This window comes from Lissotriton vulgaris, chromosome 3_1 (genome assembly GCF_964263255.1).
Source record: "Lissotriton vulgaris chromosome 3_1, aLisVul1.2, whole genome shotgun sequence".
In the NCBI taxonomy this organism is placed as follows: domain Eukaryota; kingdom Metazoa; phylum Chordata; class Amphibia; order Caudata; family Salamandridae; genus Lissotriton; species Lissotriton vulgaris.
The window spans coordinates 1,253,420,260-1,253,437,661 of NC_141689.1; the positions used below are offsets into that span (position 1 = coordinate 1,253,420,260).

General features: G+C 46.4%; 1 protein-coding gene across 1 annotated transcript in view; it reads left to right on the forward strand.

Annotated features, from left to right (window-relative positions):
* GRSF1 (G-rich RNA sequence binding factor 1) overlaps positions 1 to 17,402 on the forward strand; it is a 484,726-nt gene that overhangs the window by 164,909 nt on the left and 302,415 nt on the right. The gene's annotated exons all lie outside the window — the stretch shown is intronic.

Here is a 17,402-nt window from a genome sequence, read left to right on the forward strand (position 1 = left end):
TCTGGCAAAGGGCAGTATCACAAGCAATCAATCGTCAAACAGTACACCTACCGGGAGTATACAACACAACAGCAGGTTGCCGTTGCGTTGACTCTACGAGAGCCGGATCACTGCACCTCATGTGTCTGTGCTCATCAGGTTGCATTCAGGGTTTCTGCCCCCACCCATACCCCCCCCCCCCGCTCAAGTGGTCTAGTTAGCGCAAGCAAGTACCGATCCGTGAGACGAAGTAGCAAGGGAGCGTAGACTCGAAGCACCGCCGCAGCACCTGTGTCTGTGTTCCCCAGGCTGTGTACAGGGCTCCTTCTCCTCTCACGCGCTGCTTGGGGATGATGCAGCAGTCTACATCCACGTGACATGCTTGTCCACCTCCGCTAGCGATCCAACAGCTCATCGGGTGAATCCATGCTCAAGCAGTGACACTCTGGGCGGGCAGGATGCAGCGGCAGTCAGCGCCACTCTGAGCTGTGCCATGTACCGGCAATCCATACAAGGGTTGATCGCAGCAGCCAGGCAGCTGACCGAAAACTCACTCACTGGTGTGTTCCCCGAGCGTCGCTTTTCCCCACACAGTGGCGGCACAGCTTGTCCCTCTGGAAGGCGACTTCGTGGCTCCTCTTCACACTGTTGGAGCACTGTTCTTCCCTCTGTAGAGCAGCTTTGGATTGCTCGCCTCATTGTGGCACACGTAAGGTCACCAGAACTCAGCAAACTTTCAAGTATTATATAGTGTACCTTTTATGCTTACTGCTTCATGCTAGAGGGAATGCCACCTCTCAATTTCTTCTTTTATGAAGGTGAATGAACTTGAGACCCCACCTGCTCCTGTTAATAAATATGTGGGCATTCATGTTCTTTGTTCCTGGTCTGTCACCAGCATTGTTCCCTCGATTTTTTGTTTTTTTCACTATGTGCAGCTGTGAATGCTCTGTGAACTGCTGCCAATGCCATATGCATCAGACTTGTGACAACTACCCTTATATCAAAGGGCCTTTTCCCTGAAGTTTTCTGTGATCTAATTATGTATAGATGGCAACAGAAAGGAATATGCTTCTTGGGAGATCTGTTTAATAATGGATTTCATTTCAGGATTTAATGAACACATTTTCTGTGGGAAGAAATGATTTATTTAAATTTCTCCAACTACAAAGTTTCTTACATAATCATCCTTTAATCCCCCCAGTTAAAGTCTCATTGTTAGAACTTTTGCAAAAAAAAAACCCGTATAGGAGTTATCTACTCAAGCTTAATTCAGGAATATGGAGATGATTTAGGACAATGTCAGCTGAAATGGGCTAATAACCTTGGTATACCTGATGTTGATATTTTGCTTTCAATTAATATGGCTGCAGATTGTTTAATAACAGGGATGATGAAATCTCAACATTTTATGTGTATTCATAATTTGTATTATACCCCTAGTAAAGTTGTTAAGTGGAGTACGACGACAGGTACAAACTGCAGTCGTTGCGGGTTATTTGCAGCTGATGAACTGCATATGTTTTTTCTTTGTCCTAAACTCTCTACACTGTTTCAACACATGGAAATTTTTTTATCTATTATTGTCAAATGTGAGATTAAGATAACGGCGGAATTGTTGTTTGTTAGGCATTGATCATACTGTTACTAGGTCAAGATCAATTTCTTTTTTATTTCTTTGTATGGCTGCAGCTAGATCTTGTATTACTAAGGAATGGATCAGCTCGGATCCGCCGTCATTCTTTATGTGGCGTGAAAAACTATTGTTTATGTATAATACTGAATCTGCTATATACAAGTTAAAGGGGGTTAAAAAAAGAGCATTGGGGGAGAAAATGTGGGCACCAATTGCCGAATGGATTTAAATTATTAAGTTGTTAGACTTATATTGATATTTAGGTTATAATACGATATATACTTTAAGAAAGATTTGTCTTATTTTATGAGCTATGTATTGCTGTATTTCCTTGCAATAAAACAATAATAAAAAAAACAGACTTGTGACAACTCACTAAACAAACAAGGGAGTGACCTATCCAAATCAGTGGTGTTTGCCAGAAACGAGAGAAAGTGGCATAAAGGCTAGAGCGGTCGACCTCGGAGCTGGCGAACCGGGTTCGAGTTTCGGCAGGGACACTCAACATTCTGTGTTTCTGAGCAAATCACTTTCTCCCCTTGCCTAACAAAAGTGAATGTGTCCATCTGTAATGTGACTGGTGCTCATGTAAGCGCTCGGATACCTTCAGGTGTAGTTTGCTCTATATAAAACGTCACAAAAAAAATATTATCAATTTAGCCCAAGATGATACCACAGTGTTGACCCCCGTGTCTGCCTCTCTGTAGCCACCTACTAATGAGTCAATAGGGCAAGTAGTGAACACTACAGAAAGATTAAAATAATTACTTGTTGTACTGCTGGTTTACTGACTCTTGAGAGTCTGGAAAATGAGGGTAGAACGAGGTGTATGAAAAGGCAAGTAGCAAATGTTTCTCTGTCCCCTACCCTCTCAAAATGACATCTATGACATGGGGGTAGTGTTGGCTGTAAGTTTAGATGAGTTGCCCATTCAATCCATGGCCACTCGGCAGAGACTTTCGAAGGATGTGTAGTTTCTGAATCAAACCTTATGTTTGTTTACGGGGGAAAGAATGTGAGAGGAGCTACATAGCAGTCAAAAGATACATTTTGCCGGAGCCATTTAGCCTCTGGAGATTCTGTTCCATGTAATCATTGACTGTTAATGAAACACAGTTGGCTCTTCCTTCAGCAGATTAGATCTGCACAAGTCAACGTCATGCCGAGTGCTTGTTCCGAGAGAAATACACCACATTTGTTTATTAGTGTTGCATACAAGGGTGGATGAACAGTTCAGCCTTAAAACTGAATGGTTCAAAGACGGACATTCTCCTTCTTGGCCAGAAAGGACTCACCTTCCCCCAGAACATCTGGCCTCCCTGTCTGGGCCCTCCCCCAGACCCAAAACAGGAAGTAAAAAGCCTGGGTGTATGGATCGAAACCGACCTTTCATTCACCGCTCAAGCGAAAAAAGTAGCCGGTACCTGCTTCGGGCTACTGAAATCAATGAGAAAGATTCTGCCCCTACTTCCACCCACCTTGCAAAGACTCCTAATCCAAGGTCTTATACTTTCCAGGCTCGACTATAGCAACTCAATCTACTTGGGCGCACCCGAAGCCACTCTGAACAAATTACAGAGAATCCAAAATGTTGCTGCCCGGATCCTCACGAACACCCCTGCCAGAGCTTCAGCTAAACCAGCACTGAAGCTCCTTCACTCGCTCCCAGTGAGGGAACGAGTGATATTCAAAGCCTTATGCCTGGCGCATAAACTACTGCAGAATCAAGGCCCTCCGATTCTGAGAAAATTCATTAGACCATACAAAGCCCCAAGATCCCTCCGATCGGACAAGGAGTCTCTAATCATCCTCCCCAGATTCAAGAAAGCTCGCACGGGTGGAAGACGTTTCTCTGTCCACACCGCACGCCTCTGGAATGCTCTCCCCCGAGACCTGAGAACAGAACCTAACTACTTACGTTTCAGGAAACGGCTGAAAACTCACCTGTTCCCTTAAACTTAACTTTCTCCCCCCGAACCTGTCTTCCCCACCCCCCACCCCCCCCCCACCCCCCCCCCTCCTTGCCCCCGGACCCACAGACGTAAGGATCTTCAGCGCTGGGATACCTCAGGGTGACTACGCGCGCTATAAATTTTTTTAATAATAATAAAATCACTCCAAACAAAAGAAAACACGGGCCCTGAAAAAGCTTTCCTGGAGACGACACGGCCGTCGCTGCCCGCGGAGGGCTTCCCTCCCCCTTTTTATTTTTTTTTGGGAGAATTTTAAAAAAGCGAGGAAGCGGGTTTTGATTGGGAAAACTCTGGTGTGTATATGTTTACAAGCACCGCGTGCGCGGCAGAGCCTCCGACAACAGACTGGGGAGAGCGCCCCCCCCTCCCGCGCAGAGGACAACTCCCTACAGGGGAGATAGGGACACGCAGGGGCCACTCGTGTTTACCTGCCGGGATTGAACCGTCCCTCGGCCCTGTCCTACCTATATGCGAGCAAAAAACAAAGGCGGAAAGGGCTGCTCTAGCCGGCACTCCCCGGTCACTGGGCGAGGCGAGCATTCTCGGACAAAGCAGATAGCTGGGCTCTGTGACTAAAACGTGCAGGCATCCGGCCCTGGACTCTCTTCGCCTGGTCTGCTTGGAGAAAGTGTTTTGAAAGGGGGTTGTCGCATTTCCTTCTGTACCACCGTGTTCGTAATTTTCTGCCTTTTTGGTTTGTGAAATCCCATGCTTCTCCAGTATTAGGGGTGTCTTTCATAGATTCACATGCTTGAATATTCCCCGTCGTCGAAGTGGGAGTCCCACGGTACATAAAATAGCAGTAATATATGCATGTATATATGAGAAATATTATAAATAAAATATACATACATATAATGCAATAAAAATGTAAACTTAAAAAAGTACCCTAGAACAGAATAGGCCCATTGAAAAGCCCAAGGGAGAATTCACTTTAGTAACTTATAGGAGTCATTATGTGTTGGTCCACATTCCAGCCAATCAGGCTGTAGCCTCCTCTAGAACCTTCTCCTCAGAAGCCCAAGTCCTCAGATTTTCTACCGCACGTCGTGTGAAGGGAGTCTCCCTGAGCTCTGCTCAGTTTCTTCAAGTTTCTTCATATTTTTTCTTCAAAATGTCTTCTTCAAAGAAAACTCTGTTCAAGGCTTGTCCATCCTGTGGGAAACTTCGCCTTTTTCATGAGGATCCACACAGTAAGTGTATTTACTGTCTATATCCGGACCATGTTGTCTCTACCTGCAGACTCTGCCGCAAATTTCCTCCTAAGACCTTGAGGGACAGAGAGGCTCGTCTCCTTCTGTGGCTACAGAAGTTGAAATCATCTGACAACATCGTGTCCGATGCTGAAAGTATGTCATCTGGTTTTTCGAAAACCTCTCAGAAGCGTGGGTCTGAGACTGAAGTCCCCTCTCCTTTTCTTAAGAAGAGTAAAAAGTTGGGATCTTCCAAGGATGTCTCCTCACAAGATTTGCTTCAGGGCGCGCCTACGGGACCTGGTTCTCTGGCGTCTCGTCCCAAGACCATGCCCTCCGTTTCTAAAACGGGCATTGGCTCGTCGACGGGCTAGTCGACGCGTCCGTCGACGTCTTCAACGTCTACGAAGTCTGTTTTGGCTTTTTCCACGTCGACGACTACTTCTTCCATGTCGACTAGTTCTGCCACGACGAGGATAATCTCGTCGACGAGCAGCCAGGAGGTGAGACCCATCTCATCCATTATTATGATCTCGTCAATCAAACCGTCGACGAAGAAACCACCGTCGACGCATCCATCGTCGACGGCTCTCCCGTCGACGAAGACCAAGGCTTCATCGTCGACGACCGGATCCTCGTCGACGACAGCCCCGTCGACGATACCATCGACGCAGATGATGAACCCCCCCGTCGACGGCTGCTCCGCCGACGACTTCCTCGTCGACAGCAAAGACTGCGATTCCATCGACGGCCTCGTCGACGACCAAAAAATCATCGACTACCAAAATTAAATTTCCTACGCCGGATGCAGCGGCGCCAACGAAAAAACAACTAGAGGGTGTTAAAGCTATGCCACTCTCGTCGACGGGCTCGTCGACGACACAGCAACCACTACAATCTACTACCACCTTCAAAGTGGTTTCTACTTCGTCCCTCAAGTCGGTCCCACTAATACAGTTAAGTCCTATTAGGAGTGGATCGCAACCTCCGGAGAAATTATTTCAATCTGGAGCAGAGGAATCTGGAAATGATTCAGAAGTGGATCAACTTTATCAACCAGCAACCAGTCCATCGGATTTACATATAAAGTGTCAGGACTACAGCGATGAGTATGAGTATGCGGATAATACCGTCGAAGATGGGAACGTCCTTTTTCCATTGGATAGCACACAACAACCTAATTACGAACGCTTTACACAAATTCCTATGTCTATGGTAAAAAACCTACAACATATGCTGGATGACTACAATCGTAGATTTCCACCATCGCTGCCGCCTTCCCCAGCACCCCAAGTGCAGCGGTCCCAGGCTCCAGCTCCACGCCCTCCGTCTCCAGTGCTTCAACCACAGTCTCCAGCACCTAGGCCTCGAGCTCAAGCGACTGTTGCACCTACGTCTCCTTTAGGTGCTGCTCCTGATACAGATAATGAGGGTCAAACTCCACAAAACACTGGAGATAATGACACTGATGATGAGGAAATGCAGGATTGGGACAATTATAGGGCACAGACACCCTCTACTCCACCAACATCACCAAGAACTTCGCCACCAGTGGATATCGCAAGTTTCCACAGCCTTATGGTTCGTGCAGCAAAGAGGTTCCACCTAACGTTAGAAACGCAGCAAGCAGAATGTTTTCTGTATGACTTTAAAGACTTGCCTCAACGCCAAACTCATACCATTCCTATTATTGATCACATATGGGAAGAGGGTCTGAAGTTGATGGAACGTCCTAACTCCATTCCAGCCGTTCTACCTAGACTGGACAAAAAATATAAGGCACCGCCTACTTCCCCGGCCTGCTTAGTTTCACAGCCTAAAGCAGACTCAGTGATCACTCAGGCGGCACAAAAAAGGTCTCGAAATCCTGCCATACCCCTAACTTCCCCCCCGGATCAGGATGGCCGCAAATTGGACTCAATTGGTAAGAAATTTACCACAATGGCAGCGACAACGGTACGAGCTTCCAACGCCTTAGCCATTCTGGGTCGTTACGACCGTCAAATGTGGTCCGAGATCGCTGGTCTACTTCCCCAAATGTCTGACTCCATCCGGGAGGAAGCACAGGCCATCATTCTCGAGGGAGAAAAGATTTCAACGGAAATTATCGACTGTGCCGTCGATATAGCCTCTACTGGATTCCGACAATTGGCGGGTGCTGCAGTTTTGCGTCGCCAAGGCTGGCTGAAGTCAACAACCTTCCGGCCGGAAGTTCAATCCAGAGTGCTTGATTTGCCCTACGATGGCGAGTCTCTGTTTGGTAAGCACGTTGATGATGCCTTGGAACTCATCAAAAAGGACACGGACACAGCGAAGTCCTTAACAACTCTTCAATACAGAAAGAGGCCATTTCGTGGGGCTCGTGGTAGAGGAGGAGGAACCTCTACTTTTCGAGGCACGGGCCAATATAGAGGATACACTTACGACAACAGGCAAAGAGGATCCTATCAGTCCCAAAATCGTTCATCCACCTCCAGGCCTTACCAGCGGAAGTCCAACTACAGAGGTGGTGCGAACACCAACAAAAAACAGTGAGAGGATTGTGCATCTTGGAGGTCGAATCTCGAAATTCTTCTGCAATTGGTCGAACATCACCAACGACCGATGGGTCTTGGATGTAGTTTCAAAAGGACACACCCTGGAATTTACGAAATTTCCCCCCGCTCGTCCGCCTTCGGGCCCACCTTCTCCCCATTTCAGGGAACTGTTGGCCCAGGTGCAGCTTCTGATCAGGAAAGGAGCCATAGAATTGGTACCGCAATGTCAACGCGGCAAGGGATTCTACTCCCGTTTCTTTCTAGTGAAGAAAAAATCAGGAGAGTGGCGCCCCATCTTGGATCTGAGGGCTCTAAACAAGTTCATCGCGTCCAAGACTTTTCAGATGCTAACCCTGCTTCAAATCTTGAATTTCCTCATTCCAGGAGAATTCTTTTCGACAATAGACCTTCAAGATGCATATTTCCATGTGCCTATCCACACCAGGCACAGGAAATACCTTCGTTTTACAGTCGGCCAATTTCATTACCAATTCAAGGTCCTTCCATTCGGCCTTCGATCGGCACCGAGGGTGTTTACCAAAATCCTAGCCCCGGTGGCCGCTTACCTGCGCTTACAGAACATCCAGTTTTATCCATATCTGGACGATTGCCTCATAAAAGCAAGGACTTTCCAACTGACACAAGAACACACACAAGTCTGCATATCCCTGTTCGAAACTCTAGGTTTCTCCATCAATTGCCTGAGGTCACACTTTCACCCTTCTCAACAGCGAGATTTTCTAGGAGCCTCGCTCGATTCTCGGCTAGGGCAAGTGTTCGTTTCACAGGAACGTCAGAGCAGAATGTTGCAGAAAGTTCAGTACCTGCAGTCAAGACAGTACGTTTCTGTCCGAATGTACAAGTCATTCCTCGGCATGGCTTCCTCGTGCATTAAACTGATTCTCAACTGCAGACTGCACATGAGAGTCCTTCAGGAAGAACGCGACAGCCAGTGGAAGCAGGTATCAGGGTCATTCGAGGACAAGATCCATCTAACGTCCCGCATACAAAAAGCTTTGGAGTGGTGGGCTCATCCTCCAAATATAGCCACAGGTCGTTCATTCAAGGACGAACAACCGACACTGACACTGACGACAGACGCCTCCCTAGAAGGTTGGGGTGCTCATCTCGACGGAATGTCCGTGAGAGGCAAGTGGACGGCGTCTCAGCGCACTTGGCACATAAATCGCTTAGAACTACTGGCGATTTTCTTGGCCTTGAAGTCCTTTCAAAGAGTAGTGCAGGGACAGACATTGTTGGTGAAGACAGACAATACCACCAGCATGCACTACATCAACAAACAGGGCGGCACAAGATCTCTCGTGCTATCACAGCTGGCACAGGAAATTTGGGACTGGGCTCTACAACGTCAAATACATCTCCAAGCTATTCATGTACCAGGTGTGGCCAATGTGCTGGCGGACGCGCTCAGCAGAGCCCTCTCGGACAACCACGAATGGGAACTCCACCAACCAACGTTGGATTACATCTTCCGACAGTGGGGCTGACCGCAGTTGGATCTCTTTGCAACTGTTCTCAACAGGAAATGTCTAACGTTTGCGAGCCGGCATCCACACAAGGAGTCGAGTGGGAATGCCTTTTCAATAAATTGGTCGAACGCCTTCAGTTATGCATTCCCTCCTCTGCCGCTCATTCCACGTCTGTTACACAGAATGAGATTCCAACCATGTCGGATGATCCTGATCGCACCCAAATGGCCGAGACGTCCTTGGTTCTCAGATCTCCTCCTATTCTCTCTGACACAACCGATACGGTTGCATCCTCTGCCACATCTTCTCACAATGCATCAAGGTCAAATATGCCATCCGGATCCAGCATACCTTCAACTTCATGCTTGGAACCTGAGTACTATGAATTTGCACACATGAATATCGACAAGGATTGTAGGGCAGTGCTATCAAATGCTCGAGCACAATCTACTGTCAAAACTTACCAGCTGAAATGGAAGCGTTTCTGCGCTTGGTGTTCCACTAGATCTCTAGATCCCATGTGTGCTCAGCCAGAACAAATTTTGCCATTCTTTTTGTCGCTAGCAAAATCAGGACTATCTCACTCCACCCTTAAAGTTTTTCTGGCTGCTATCTCTCGTTTCCGTCATGATGGCATAACATCTTTGTACTCTTCCAGGATCATAAGACAGTTCTTCAAAGGCCTTTTTAGGATGTTTCCTCCAATCCGTCGGCCTCCACCTTCATGGCGACTCAACCTAGTTCTGTCTCAGCTGCTTTTGCCTCCATTCGAGCCCATACATTCTTCCAATCTGAAGTTCCTCACGTGGAAAGTGGCTCTGTTACTTGCTCTGACCTCTTCTAGACGCGTCAGCGACATTCAAGCCTTTACTATACAGCCACCGTTTTTGCAATTTTCCAACGAGGCTGTCACCTTGAGAACAAATCCCAGTTTTATTCCTAAGGTTCCCAGTGACTTTCATCTCAATGAACCTATTGTTCTTAAGACTTTCTTCCCTGCACCTCAATCTGCAGCGGAGCGTTCCTTACACACTCTGGATGTGAAGCGCTGTCTTAAATTTTACATTCAACGCACAGCTGCCTTCAGAAAGTCTGATCAATTGTTTGTTGCATATGGCCCAGTATGCAAAGGACTACCCGTAACTAAACAAACTATCACCAGATGGATATCGTCTGCCATATCCTATTGTCATCAACGGGCTGGCAAGCCCCTTCCTGCTCCTGCTCGAGCTCATTCCACGAGAGCTGTGTCAACTTCTGCTGCCCTCTTTGCGGGGGTACCTCTAAGACAAATCTGCAGAGCTGCTACTTGGTCCAGCAGCCATACTTTCACGAAGCACTACTGCCTGCAATCAACAGATGCCGCGGATGCGGCAGTGGGTCAAGCGGTGCTGCGGAATCTTTTCCGATAAAGGTGAGCCTCTGTTGCTACCCGCCTCCAGTCATAAAGGTATTGTCATGTTTTGGTTTTTTATTGCTATTAAGTGATAAGTTATGCCTAAACGTAATTTGTATCTTCCTTTATGACTAATGTATGTTTTACTGCTTTCTATTCTTCAGTCAGTCATAAGCTTTTATTCGATATGCAGAGATATCTTATAAGCACATTCATAATACAATCAATACAGTATACAAAAAATTAATGCCACAAGAAGTCAGTAAGAAATATTAAAAAGTGATAAAAGGATATAAAGTCCGTTAATAAATTAGCTAAAACGAGGATTAAACAGCTACTGACAATCTCTTACATCGAATGAGCCAAAACTGCTTTAAAAATTTAGCTATTCCACAGACTATGGGGGGGGAAGTGTCCGTGCTTAGGATACGCAAGGCTACTAAATGACTGCGTGTGCCCATGTTACGGCAGAGTGGTTTCAGCCAAGAGCTCCTAGGCCTAGCATAATCCGGGCATTCAAATAAAACGTGCGCAATAGACTCAATCTTACTCGGGCAACATGCACAGTTGGGAGAAGTACGATCCGCTGTTGACCATTTCGATACCAGGGCACCTAGCGGGAGGGAACCAACTCTAAATTTAAAGTAAAGAGCACGGTCAAAGGGGAGAGTAATCAAGTCCAAGTAAGGTTCAATTGCCACAGTGTCTTTAATTTGTAAAAAGGTGGCAGTGGACCTGCAGTGATTGGAGCTAGAGATTAGACGCTCAGCAGTCCATTTCCAAAAAAGCGCCTTGACAACTTCTTTTGGAGGGGCTGAGCGGGATGACCAACAGTCCCCTAGTCCTATATTCTCCAACAGCTTTTTGGTGTCCTTTAACCATTTTATCTTGGCCCAACCCCCCTGGCTCATTATGTCTCTCAGGGCATCAGCATAGGATTTTAATTCTTCGCACCTCCAGATCCGTGTCCACAACAGGAGCGGGCGAAGCTGGGCCTGATCTTTAATGTTTTTGCATCCCGTGTCCATCCTCACTGGTACTGACGGTGTGCTCAGAGGAACAGCGATGAAGGATTTTAATAGCTTGCTCTCAGCAGTAACTAGGGCATCCAGTCGGCAGTGGCCCCACAGTTCTGCCCCATACAAGGCTGATGTCGCTACTTTAGCCTTGTAGATGTCGAGTACTGGGGTAAGTGATCTCCTAGTTGAGGCCCTGTATTCCCTCATGAGAGCTCCTCCTACTCTCCTGTGGTTAAGGACCATTTTTTCAATGTGGTTTGCCCAAGTCATCCTGTCCGTAATCCGAATGCCAAGGTAGTCGAATTCGGCTACTTTCTCCAGGGGAATAGAGTTGAGTGTAGGTGGGCGGCCCAATTTTTTAGGTGGGTTAACAACTAGGTATTTTGTCTTGTCCACATTTATTAGTAGCCCTTTTGCAACACAGAACTCCTGGAATCGTGTTAGAAGTTTCTGTAGTCCTTGTGGGGTCTTCGAAATCAGGAGCGTGTCGTCCGCAAAAAGCAGGGTTGGGATACGGACACCTCCAAGACAGGGGGCGTCGGCTGGTTCTTGTTGAAGGTGTTTTACCACCCCATTCAGATATAACGAGAATAGGGTGGGTGCCAAGACGCAACCCTGTCTTACGCCCCTAGACACTGGTATCTTTTCTGTGAGCTCTCCGTTTTTACCCCATCGGACCTGTGCAAAAGTGTGGGCATGAAGGCTTATGAGAAGGGACAAGATGTAAGGTGGTAGTCCCAACTCACAAAGGACCCTCCAAAGCTCTTCCCGGGGAACTAGGTCAAAGGCAGTCTTCAAGTCTATAAAGGCTAAGTAAAGACTACCCTTGCCTAGTTCCACCACCTTCCACCCCAAGAGGGACAACCTAAACACCTGCTCTATAGTCCCCATACCAGCCCGGAAACCTGCCTGAAAGTCTGATAGGATTTTATTCTCCTCCACCCAATGGAGGATCCTACCAAGGATAGCTTTGCCAGCTATCTTTTGGGTGGAGTCTATCAGACTTATTGGGCGATAGTTTCCCGGGGTTTCCCTGCACCCTTTTTTATAAATGGGGACAACCACCGCCCCTTTCCAGGATTCTGGTACTACTCCTCCCCTCATAATGTCATTTAAGAGAGCTGCTATGATCCTTCCCCATTCCGCTGGGTATGCCCTCATGAGATCACCCGGAAGGCCGTCCGGGCCCGGTGCCTTGCGTGGTGCCACCCAGCCTATAACCCCCTCGATCTCTAAGGGAGTGAAGAGGTCATAGGCATGAGGTTCGATTGCTAGTGTGAGATCCATCCCCACAGACAGTTCCCCATCTGGTGGGAGGTATAAAGACCCAAAGTGTTTTGCCCAACTTTGAGGCGGGATGTTGCAGGGTCTCATGGCCGCATCGGATTTGCTCCGTTTCCTTATGAGGTTCCAAAACACCCCTGAATCCCTAATTTTGCTAGCCTGGAGTAGGTCTTCCCAGTAATTTTCTTCCCACTCCCTTCTAGCCAAACTAAGGGTCTTTTTGTAAGCCTTCCTAGCTTCCTGGATCACACTTTGGGATTTAGATTTAACTGCCTCAACTAGCTTTGCCTTATGGGTCCTGCACGCTTGGGTATACCACCCCTCAACAGATTTTTTAGTTCCTGTATTGCCCAGCTTTTTAGAGTACAGGGTAAACACGTTGGTTAGGGCTTCAATCAGGGAGAGAAATATCCCACTCACTTTACCCACCCCTTCAAGCGAGCTTCCGAGAGATATTACCGCGTGGTTTAGGTGGGATTGAATTTCCCCAACCTTCGCCTCAGATAGGACCAGTTTCGCCCATTTAATTCTTCTACCACATGGGGAGACTTCAGATTCATCTAGTGGTACGAGTGCCTCTTTAATGTTGGCCTTCCTTAAGGGTTGCCACCGTTGTTCCATTTCTAGGGAGAGTGGGTTATGATCGCTTTCTGTCGAAGGGACCACCTGCATGTCCCTTACATAAGGCCATAAGCACACATCTATTAGGACATAATCCAGCCTAGAGGTGTGCCCTGGTCTGTTGTAGGTATGTGCACCCCCCCTATCCAAGGAAGTCCTCCCATTCGCTGCCCTTAGATTAAATTCAAGAGTAAGGGAGTATATTTGGAGCGCCACTTCTGTCTGCTTTCTATTCTTATTCAAGCATGTGAATCTATGAAAGACACCCCTAATACTGGAGAAGAACATAAGTTACTTACCTGTAAACTGTGGTTCTCCAGTATTGGTGTCTTTCATAGATTCACATGCGACCCTCCCATCCTCCCCTCAGAGGCTCTCTTCTCCTCAAGCATTTATACTTACTTGTGCTACGAAAATCTGAGGACTTGGGCTTCTGAGGAGAAGGTTCTAGAGGAGGCTACAGCCTGATTGGCTGGAATGTGGACCAACACATAATGACTCCTATAAGTTACAAAAGTGAATTCTCCCTTGGGCTTTTCAATGGGCCTATTCTGTTCTATGGTACTTTTTTAAGTTTACATTTTTATTGCATTATATGTATGTATATTTTATTTATAATATTTCTCATATATACATGCATATATTACTGCTATTTTATGTACCGTGGGACTCCCACTTCGACGACGGGGAATATTCAAGCATGTGAATCTATGAAAGACACCAATCCTGGAGAACCACAGTTTACAGGTAAGTAACTTATGTTCTTTCTCCAGAAGGGACCTTTTAGTGCACTCTGTGGGTTTTATTCCACATTCGTATGATTCTCCTGCACTGCTTGCTTCCCGGTCGTTTTTTTTTTAGGAAGGCGCCACACGTCACATAGGTCACTTCGGAACACTTATTTAATTGGTTTGGATGTCTCCGCATCCTGTTCTTGGGCAGTGTGTTTCAAACAACACGGAAGCGCCCCAGAACCGCTTGACCTTTGCACATCTGTTACCAGGTAGGCACTGCAGCCGCCCTAGCCTCTTTTTGCCCCCCTCGCCGGTCCGTGTTTGCACGTTCCTCTTCCTCTGATCTCCATGCCACTCCGGTCTACAGACTCAGCCCTGGCTTGGCGAAGTGACAAAAAAAATGGTCATGTCCTCTGTTTATTTCTGCACATGCAATTTTGGTTACCCATTTGTTTGCACTCGAACCCTGAACTTCCAGCGTGTTTCTTTATGTTGGAAGGGCTGGCTAGAATTGTCACCGGAAGATGAAAAACAGGGTTCCTTTTATTAAACAGAGGCTGGCTGTTGCCTGACTGACATGTCAGCTTTTCGTTGCACGTATTTGGAAAGTCTCGGTGAAGGGTGCCAGAATTCCTCTAACCCTGCCTTTCCCGAGGAACATAGGCCCCCTTCCCCTAAGAAGGCTTGTGAGTGGAAACAAAAATAAATAGGTAATCGGTCAGGACGACCTTTTGGGATGCAGTGCAGACCAGGGCAGTGCGAGGGGATGGTTCTGTGCGGGGGAAACCGCAAGGCTGGTCTAAGCTGTAGCTCTTTAAGCCCTCACAACCTCTGCTCTTTATAGTTTTTAGTCAAACGTAGTTTATCTGTCGAGAAAATATACATTCACAGATATATGTGAACATGTAAAGGCATCAACTGCTATATATTGCGCATGTCGATGAATGCATATGGTTTACATGTATAAATTCACGTATATGCATTCCCACATCTCATGAGCCTTTTCTGTAGGGGCATGCATGCCTGCATTTGTGTCCTCTCCAATTCATCCTACGTACTAGAGTACACACATTTTAAGACCATGTCAAATTGGGGGAACCACTTTGCCCAATGGAGGTACAGTCTTGAAATACTGACCCTTTTGGCCACTCTCAAGCAGTGGGAACTCCAAGGAATATTTTGCAATTTTATAACATTTGCCGGTCTAACTGTGTGTGTGTGTTTTTGAAACATAAATAAAACGCGTTATTTGCAATGTCAATAGCTCAAACTCGCGTAAATACGCAACCTATTGCATTGCAAATGCAATAGTTTTCGCATTTGCGTGAGATTAAGCTATTGGCATTGTAAATGACAATACCATTTATGTATCTGTTTTCAAAAACAAAGCATAAATAAAAATGTTGTGGTTTACAATGCCAATAGCTCTAACTTTAGCAAAGGCGAGACCGTTGCATTGTAAATGCTTGTTGTGACCTTTTCTGCCCTTTCTTGTGACCTTTCTGCCTCTGTGCCACTCGTTTCCCCCCGGTTTTTGTGACCTTTTCTGCCCTTTCTTGTGACCTTTGTGCATCTGTGCCACTCGTTTTTCCCCGGTTTTTGTGACCTTTTTCTGCCCTTTCTTGTGAACTTTGTGCATCTGTGCCACTCGTTTCCCCCCGTTTTTTGTGACCTCTTCTGCTCTTTCTTGTGACCTTTGACAGAGGGTGAGTAGAGAGAGGCCCTTTCGAGCCCCTTAGGGTGTGGCCACACTCAACTGTGGTTAGGAGTATCGTTTCAATAACGCAGTAAGAAAGAAGAAACAATAACGTGAAATGACGACTTTTCAAGTTGGAGTGGCACGTTTATTTTTACACACACACACGTATATCAATGAGGCATATTGCTAAAGAACACTCTTTAAGAAAACCTGGCTTCACTCTGCCAGAAAATGTGCAAGATATCAATTGCTTATAAAATGCTGCAAAGTGAACAGAAGTGACTATCTACTAAAATATAAATTTCAGTGTGAAATGGAGGCTTCAAGAAGGCATTAAATCCTGTTCAAGAAAATACTTTGACTACACACAACTCTCTTGAGGAGAAACATTATTGCAGGTTTAAGTACTCAAGTAAGAATAAAATATCAGAGGCTAACATTAAAAAGGCACAATTGAATTTTAGCTGGATTATACAGAGTACATTTCTATCAGGCCTAGTGCCTTGAAGCACCTATCTAGGGGGAAGAACCCTAGAGGATCTTATGCTAAAATGATACCTTAGAATGCAAGGAATTGGGTATGGATGAAAAAGCACCTGGCAAGTTAAGATAATGAAGAAGATTGAAAAGCTATCTTATTCAGGAAGGCATCACCTGGTAGAGTAGGTTCTGGCAGTCCCAAATCAGATAGTCAGTTGACCGGAGAACTGCCCAAAAGATCAGCTTGGAGAGTTCTGCCTTCTAATTGTGATGGTGGATCTTTTATACCTAAAATCACAGAAGTAACATGGCCTGGCGTACTTTCTGACGCAGGTGGCTTGACCGCATTGTCCTAGGACAGTGGGGGCAGTCAGGTGTCCTACCGGTTGGTTGGCCATGTTTGACCGCAGAACATAAACAAAGACTTCTTGTCCTGTACATATTTCTAAAAATATATGTGAGAGCGGAACTTACGATAGGTACTGCTATTGCGAGAGGTTGCGGCTTTTGCTTCGTGCAAGCAATGTTTCAAAATAATGTTTCAGTGGAAAGTCTCGATGTGTCAACCTTCCAAGATGTGTCAACCTGCACCAGCTGGGTCTTGTGTACGTGTGAGAGGGCGTAGGTCTTGATGCTGTGGAAAATTACTGTACTTCACGTCAGGCCAATTTGCCAAGTTGTTTTCAGTGCAACAGAAATGCATGTTTAACATCAGTGTGGGCCTAGTGCATTTTGTTACCCTAAGACATGTCTTTTTGGCCTTTACCGTGGGTCTATAACCCCAGGATTCAGGGAATTTGTGGGATTTAATTTGCTGATCATGCATAGCAAAATTGAGGGTTTTAAGCATATTTTCAGGTTCTCTCTGGTAGGGCCATATGTGACATTTTTGCTATCAAGACACATAAGAGGTGCTCTTTTTGGTAATCAGATGGTAGAGCGTGATTTTAACCCTTCATCACCTTTGTGGCTCTGTGCCACTCGTTTTGTCTTGTTTTTGTGACCTTTTCTGCCGTTTCTTGGGACCTTTCTGCCTCTGTGCCACTCGTTTCCCCCTTTTTTTGTGACCTCGTCTGCTCTTTCTTGTGACCTTTGTGCATCTGTGCCACTAGTTTCCCCCCGTTTTTTGTGATCTTTTCTGCCCTTTCTTGGGGCCTTTCTGCCTTTGTGCCACTTGTTCCCCCCCCTGTTTTTTGTGACCTTTTCTTCCCTTTCTTGTGACCTTTGTGCCCTCTGTGCCACTCGTTTCCCCCGTTTCTTGTGACTTTTTCTGCCCTTTCTTGTGACCTTTCTGCGTCTGTGCCACTCGTTTCCCCCGTTTTTTGTGACCTCTGCTGCTCTTTTTTGTGACCTTTGTGCCA